The 7,742-nt window shown below is 36.1% G+C and overlaps 1 non-coding gene and 1 pseudogene across 1 annotated transcript; one reads left to right on the forward strand and one right to left on the reverse strand.

The window, feature by feature from the left end:
• Positions 1-2,128: 2,128 nt before the first annotated feature.
• On the reverse strand, positions 2,129-2,236 carry LOC118349496. Its single transcript, XR_004802453.1, has one exon. It is a non-coding gene; the product is annotated as a small nucleolar RNA R71 (small nucleolar RNA).
• A 702-nt stretch (positions 2,237-2,938) lies between these two features.
• LOC118349405 lies at positions 2,939-6,974 on the forward strand (annotated as a pseudogene).
• Positions 6,975-7,742: the final 768 nt, after the last annotated feature.

Here is a 7,742-nt window from a genome sequence, read left to right on the forward strand (position 1 = left end):
ATTCCACACTGTGATTTTGAAAACATTGCAATGGGTGCGCTTATCGAGATTACTATTCACTCTAAAAAAAACATAATAAACTTAGTACTAAAAAATTCTAAATATTCATATTAACCTATAGTGAAAATCGTTTACCGAAATTCAACCCCGAAGTGCCCCTAAAAATAAATTCATAATTTCCAACAGACGTTTCGTCCGAAATTATGAAAAATGGTTATTGCGCCATAAAATCCTAAATAATCCACTGAGTCTAATGGCACAGACCATAATGTATTCTGACACTTCTAACTATCTCAAATAATTAAATTCACAAATCTAGCACCTTAGTGAGTGATAACACTGATTATGACGACAGACTAAAACCTGAGCGATTGGTCGATTCGTAAAAAGTTATGGATTTTTCAAAAGATTCCCAAAGTCAATAGAAATTCCACCAATGAATTTCTAACGGGCTGTTACAGCTTCTCTGAGTATCCATCAGTATTATGATCATATCTTCCCCGTCAGATTTTTGATTGAGGCGAATTAATATGCATTGGAAAAAAAAACTTAATGGGCTACATTTGTTCAAAAAATAGTAATTTTCTAATTTGGCCCTTTACTATGCTAAAAAAGGCTCTCAATGTGCAATTGGAAATCTAAAATACTATGCGAGATTGGCACATGATTTTCTTTCCAAAAGATGATGGCTTGAAGGAAGAAGGCGATAAAGTCTATAACGTGGAGAGGTAGACAATTATTTTTTGGAGGGGGTTTTTTCTTTTGCAAAAATTCATCTTCCAGAAGAAGACTTCTTATTCTTTCGAATGGAGAGCTAATTCTTTGGTAAAGCTAGGGATGAACTTGCTTGAATGATGATGATTTCAATTCTATTGGATTCATGTAATAAACTTTCTTGCTGATACAATTCTTGTTTATCATCTCTTATTAGTCTTTCTTGTATTTGGATAATTTTACAACCAATGCTTTTCATAGATTCAGTCATGCTTTCTCTATAGGATTGTTGAAGTGTTTATGTTCAGATCTAGTTGTTAATCTTATTGGAGTGATTCTCTGTTGCAATATTGCTATTCATTATATTGTTGTCTTCGAATCTAAGTATAATAGGATAGTAATCAGTGCTTTCAAAATTAGAGTGGTTCTCAAGAATTACATTTGAACAAACTGGTTATAAAGATATATTTTCCGGTTAGAGAGTCTAGTGCTATGATCTCTTATTGAGCATACAATGAATCTACTATGAATAGAATTATCAAGTTCAAGTAAGGGATTCCCAATGCTTCGTTGTTATTAATTCTGGTCAACGCTTTTCATTATTACATTTTGGCTCTTCAATTTCTTTCTTTTTAGAAAGGATTCATCTTACATTGCTACTTTGATTTTTGTTCTCTTAAATTTTAGTCTCTTTTAGTGTTTCTACCATCTCCCTATGGAATCAACACCCCAATCTATATTGCGACAATCGCGTTATTCTTTGGGCATAATCTAATTTTGGTGTCGTTGCCAGGGAGACAATTCAAGAAGCGCATTCGAATAATAGGTTTACTGAATTTGACACACCAAAGGCGATAAACTTGTTCCTTTCTTTTGCTTTCTTTTAATTTTAGATTTAGTTTTTTGTCCTTTCTCTTTCAGTGTTTGCATGCATAGATATAGAGACGAGTTAGGTAGATTTGCAAGGACCTGAAGTAGATGCTAATACTCTCTTTGATAATCTATTTGACACACCATCTAATTTTGATACACATTCTATTTCATCATTTTATTCGTCTAACATGAGTGTGCACAAAGATCAACCTAGGACTCTACATGAGTACCTTCACCCTACATTATATTTCTACCTAATATTCCTCCAATGGGTTTCGAACCTGGTATGATACAACTTCTCCCTACTTTTCATGATTTGGAGAGTGAAAATCCATAAGTGCATATTAGGGAGTTTGAAAAGGTTGTTGCTACATTTCATGGTCAACTTGACACTGTAGATGTTGTTCAACTTAAGTTCTTTCATTTCTCAATAAAGGATAAGGCAAAGAGTGGATGTATTCGTTGAGACCACGATCGATTGGGTCATGGGCTGAGATGACCCAAATGTTTTTCAATAAATACTTTCCTCATCATAAGACTAATGCTTTGAAAACGTAAATCTCAACTTTTACACAAAAGGATAGTGAGACTTTGTATCAAGCATGAGAACGTTTTAAAGAGTTACTTAGCTTGTGTCCCCATCATGGTTATGAAAGCTGGCGTCTAGTTAGCTATTTTTATGAAGGTCTTACTCCTAGAGAGTGTCAATTTGTTGAAATGATGTGTAATGGTGAGTTTTGCATAAGGATTCGGATGAGGCAATAGAGTATTTGAATGAACTTGCAGAAAAAAGCTCCCACTTGGACGGGACCAAATGCTTTTGACAGTACCAATCGAGCACGCTCCAATCAAACTCATTCTAGAGGAGGCATCTATCATCTCAGAGTAGAAGATAACTTGAAAGAAAGGATGGAGGGCCTAACTAGAGAGTTAGAGGCATTGAAGATAAAGGAAACTGTGGCAGCTCGTATTATTCCCCAAGCTGATGCCCTTAAACTTTGTTTGGTTTATCAGGAAATAGATCATCTTGCACAAGATTGCCCAACACTTGCTGAGATGAGAGGAGTGTATGAGGAAGATTGCAATTCTCTTGGCATGTATAAAAAAGCCCTTTTCACCCTACTCATATACATACAATCTTGGTGGGAGAAATCACCCAGTTGGAAGTCTGACACTCACAATCCTGCACAATCACAACCATCAATCAATTACTCTACTATCATACATCTCTCTCTTCTAGGAACCCCTTAGAAGATATTTTGCATGCTTTTATTGAGGCACATGGTAAAACTAATCAAAAGTTTGAGTCTTTGAGGAAAATAAGGAGATAAAGAGTCATGTATCCAAGTTGATGACTTCGTTGAGCATAAATGGGCGTGACAAGTTCCCTTCTCAAGCTCAACCCACGCTCCAAGGTCAACATATGGCTCAAGGAAATTTGAAGGAGATCAATGCCATTGTGACACAAAGTGGTAAGTCCTTACATATTCCAACAATTGATAAGCCAGAGTATATTAAAGAGGAACAAAGTAATGATAGTGCCGAGTTGCCCAAGGAAGCTGAGGTAATCAAAAGTCCAGTTAAGGTACCATTTCCTCAAGCTTTAAAATTTGGTATGCGAACTTTGGATTTTAGTAATGAAATCTTGGAGAATCTCAGGTAGGTAAAGATCAATCTTCCTCTTTTGTATGTTATAAAACAAGTTCTTACTTATGCAAAATCAAAATGTTCTGTACAATTAAGAGGAAGTACCATGTTAAGAAGACATCATTTCTGACAGAGCAAATTAGTTCTCTAATTGAGCAGCGAATTCCTCCTAAGTACAAGGATCCTGGTTGTCTAACCATTGCATGCAATATTGAGAATCATGAGTTTGGACAAGCCTTGCTAGATTTAGGAGCTAGTGTAAATTTGATGCCTTATTCAATTTATTTGGAGTTAGGGTTGGGAGAAATCAAACCCACTCATTTGGTATTACAACTAGCTGACCATTTAGTCAAAGTGCCACGAGGTGTGGTGGAGGATCTTTTGATTTAAATTGATAAATTTTATTATCCTGTTGATTTCTTAATTCTTGACACTAGTTCTATTGTTAATTCTTGTTCTAAAATTCCCTTGATTTTAGGTAGACCTTTCCTTGCTACTGCTAATGCTCCTATTAATTGCAGGAACGGTCTAATGAAACTCTCTTTCGGAAATATGACGCTCGAGGTGAATATTTTACATGTTGGAAAACAACCAATAGAAGATGATAAGTGTCAGTAATTGTACATGATTGACACACTCTTAGACAAGGGAGTTCACACAGCTCATGATTCTGATGCCCTTGAATACTTCCTTATTAACTCTGAGTTAGATATTATTAGTGATTCATCTGATGTTGTTAATGTTTGTGTTATTATTTTATGAAACTCAAGATCATGGCACAAGGCTTGGCAACCAAAAATTAAGGAGTTGCCCAAGAAAAGTGAAAAATAGATTCTTACAAGTTCAGAGCCACCAAAAGTCATTGAAACCTTTGCCTAAAGGTTTAAAATATGCTTTCCTTGGTCTAGGTGATATATTTCCTATTATTATTTGAATTGTCTGACTCTCAAGGTGAGCAATTGCTTCACACATTTAATGAGAAAAGTCAGCAATAGGTTGGAGCATTGCTAATATGAAAGGTGCTAGCCCCTTAGTCTGTTCTCATAAAATTAATTTAGAAGAATGAGCTAACCCTCGTAAAGACCCACAATGCAGACTTAATCCCACCATGAAAGAGGTGGTAAAGAATGAAGTGTTAAAATTGTTAGATGCAAGGATTATATATCATGTTGTTGACAGTAAATAGGTTAGTCCTACGGAGGTTGTTCCCAAGAACTCAGGTGTTACTGTGGTAAAGAATGAAATGGGAGAGCAAGTACCCACAAAGCTTGTGATTGGGTGGAGGATGTGTATTGATTACAGAAAATTGAATGCTGTCACCAAAAAAGACAATTTCCCCCTCCCTTTTATTGATCAAATCTTGAGCGAGTTGCTGACCCTTTTTACTATTTTTTGGGTGGTTACTTTGGTTACTATCAAATTGAAATCGCATTAGAAGACTAGGATAAAACCACATTCACTTGCCCTTTGGGTAAGTATGCTTTCTGAAGAATGTCATTTAGATTGTGTAATGCACCTACGACTTTTCAACACTGCATGATGAGCATATTTAGGGACGTGGTTGAAAACTGTATGGAATGTTTTATGGATGATTTGACTTTTTTTCGTTTGACATTAGTTTGATAAATCTGAAGAGAGTCTTGGTTCGCTATGAAGAGAAACACCTTGTGCTCAATTAGGAAAAAGTGTCATTTCATGGTGTCCTCAGGTATTGTATTAGGTCATGTTGTTACTTTTAAGGGTATAGAGGTTGACCAATCCAAGATTGAGTTAATCTCAAAACTGCCAACTCCAAAAACTGTTAAAAGAGGTAAGATCCTTCATTGGTCATGTTGGTTTTTATAGAAGGTTTATACAAAATTTTTCTATGATCTCACAACCTTTGTGTAGCCTTCTTGTTAAGGATGCCCCATTTGAGTGGACAAATGCTTGTCAAGATGTGTTTAAAACGCTAATTGACAGATTAACATCCACATCAGTTGTGCAACCACCTGATTGGAATATTCTTTTTGAAATCATGTGTGACGCAAGTGACTATGCAGTGGGAGCGGTACTTGGACAGCGGAAGGAGGGAAAACCTTATGTTATTTATTATGCTAGTAGAACTTTGAACACCGCTCAAATGAATTACTCTACCACTGAGAAAGAGTTGCTAGTTGTAGTATTTGCATTAGATAAATTTCGTGCTTATTTGATTGGATCACCTACCACTGTATTTATAAATCATGTCACTCTTAAGTACCTTCTCTCCAAGAAGGATGCTAAGGCGCGACTAATCCGGTGGATTTAGATTTTGCAGGAATTTGATCTCACAATTAAAGACAAAAAGGGTGTTGAGAATGTGGTGGCTGACCACCTTTCTAGGTTGATGTTCAAAGATACTATCACTACTCCACCTATTCAGGATGACTTTCTAGTTGAACAGTTATTTGCTATGATTCGCCTACCATAGTTTGCCCATATTGTGAACTATTTGGCTATAGGCGAGATTCCTTCTATTTGAAGTGCATAGACAAACGTAAGTTTTTGGTTGAGGTATGCAATTTTTATTGGGATGATGCTTACTTATTTAAATATTGCCCTGATCAAATTATGAGATGTTGTATTCCTGACGATGAGATTGTAACAGTTCTTAACTTCTGTCATTCACATGCATGTGGAGGCCACTTTTCTATCAAAAAGACTGCTGCAAAAATTTTGCAATGTGGATTTTATTGGCCTACCTTGTTTAGGAACACTAACAATTTTTGTCGATCATGTGAGAGATGCCAAAAGCTAGGTGTCTTGTCCTGTCGTAATATGATGCCTCTAAATTCAATTTTGACTATTGAAGTATTTGATTGTTGGGGTATAGATTTTATGGGACCATTCCCTCTTTCTCTTGGCTACCTTTATATTCTTTCAGCTGTTGACTATGTGTCTAAGTGGGTTGAAGTTGTACCATGCAGGAGCAATGATCATGCTATTGTGATGAAAATTTTGAAAGAAAAAATTTATCTCGGTTTGGTACACCATGGGTGATCATTAGTGATCATGGCACCCATTTTTGTAACCATTCTTTTGAGGCTTTGATGCATAGGTACAATGTGGTACACAAGGTTTCTACAGCATACCACCCATAGACCAATGGACAAGCAGAGCTTGCAAACATGGAAATCAAGCAGATTTTGGAGAAAACAGTTAACCCTAATCACAAAGATTGGTCCTTATGCCTGTATGACGCACTTTGGGCATACCGTACAACTTTTAAATCTCCCCTTGGAATGTCCCCTTATCGACTTATTTTTGGAAAACCTTGTCATTTACATGCAGAACTAGAACATAAGGCTTACTAGGCTATCAAGGCCCTTAACTTTGATTTAAGTGCTATAGGTAAGCAAAGAAAACTTCAACTGACAGAGTTGGAAGAGTTGAGAAACGATGCCTATGAAAACTCTAGAATCTATAAGGAGAAGATGAAAGCTTTCCATGATAGATGTATTATGAGAAATCAGTTTGAGCCTCAACAACAAGTCAACTTATATGATTCTAGGCTGCATCTCCATCCAAGTAAGCTACCGTCTAGGTGAACCAGTCCCTTTATCGTGAAACATGTTTTTGAGAATGGAGTAGTAAAGGTTGAAGATCCAAAGGATGGGCGTGTATTTAAGGTCAATGGACATCGTTTGAAGCAACTTGGGGAGCGTTTGAATCCTACAGAGGAGAACACTCTTCTTGCAGACCCTGTTTATGAGACTTAGTACCATTGCATCCACCTTTGTAGTTAGTTAGCTTCTCTATTTTTCTTTATTTTTATTTTTGTTCTATTTTTTTTTCTTTCTTTGTTCTGTTTTTGTTTTTGTTTTTGCAGCAATGAGTTCCTTGAGTTGTTTCAAAATTGTCCTTCACTTATCAGATGATACCTTTCTCACTTCATCTATATACCCTTGTGCTTCCTTTTTTGCCATTGAGGACAATGTCAGCTTTTGGTTGGGGGTGGAACATACCCAAGTGCATAATTTTCACATGACTAAAGCTTTGACATCTGGACTAGATTTCAATGTATGTCTTTTGAGTCTATTCTTCTACCTTAGTTCTCTATTGAGATACTCTCATAATTCTCATTAAGCACAAAGTAAGCCTTCGTGGTAAGATGGATGTTAAACATGTACAATTAGCGGACACCCTTGAACATTAGTTGCAACTTTCACATGAGTCACTATGAGAGATATTCCTTAAGTGAAGTTCATTGACTTAAAGCATGTTCTTCCTTTTCACTTTTAATTATTGAGAGTGTCATTACATGGTTTGTAGCATGTTGGTTGATTATACTCAGGAGATGATGGAGGTCAATTTAGGATGAACGTTTGAGCCTTTCAAGCTATCCCATGTTTTATCCATTAGAAAGTATTTTGAGCCCAAATAAAAATGAAAAATTAGCCTTCTTTTGTAAACTCATGTTTCTCTCACCCTCAACACATTGGAGTTGAGCCTAAATTATTATCTTTTTCATACCTTTTACCTTTAAA

This window comes from Juglans regia, chromosome 9 (assembly GCF_001411555.2).
Source record: "Juglans regia cultivar Chandler chromosome 9, Walnut 2.0, whole genome shotgun sequence".
Taxonomy (NCBI): domain Eukaryota; kingdom Viridiplantae; phylum Streptophyta; class Magnoliopsida; order Fagales; family Juglandaceae; genus Juglans; species Juglans regia.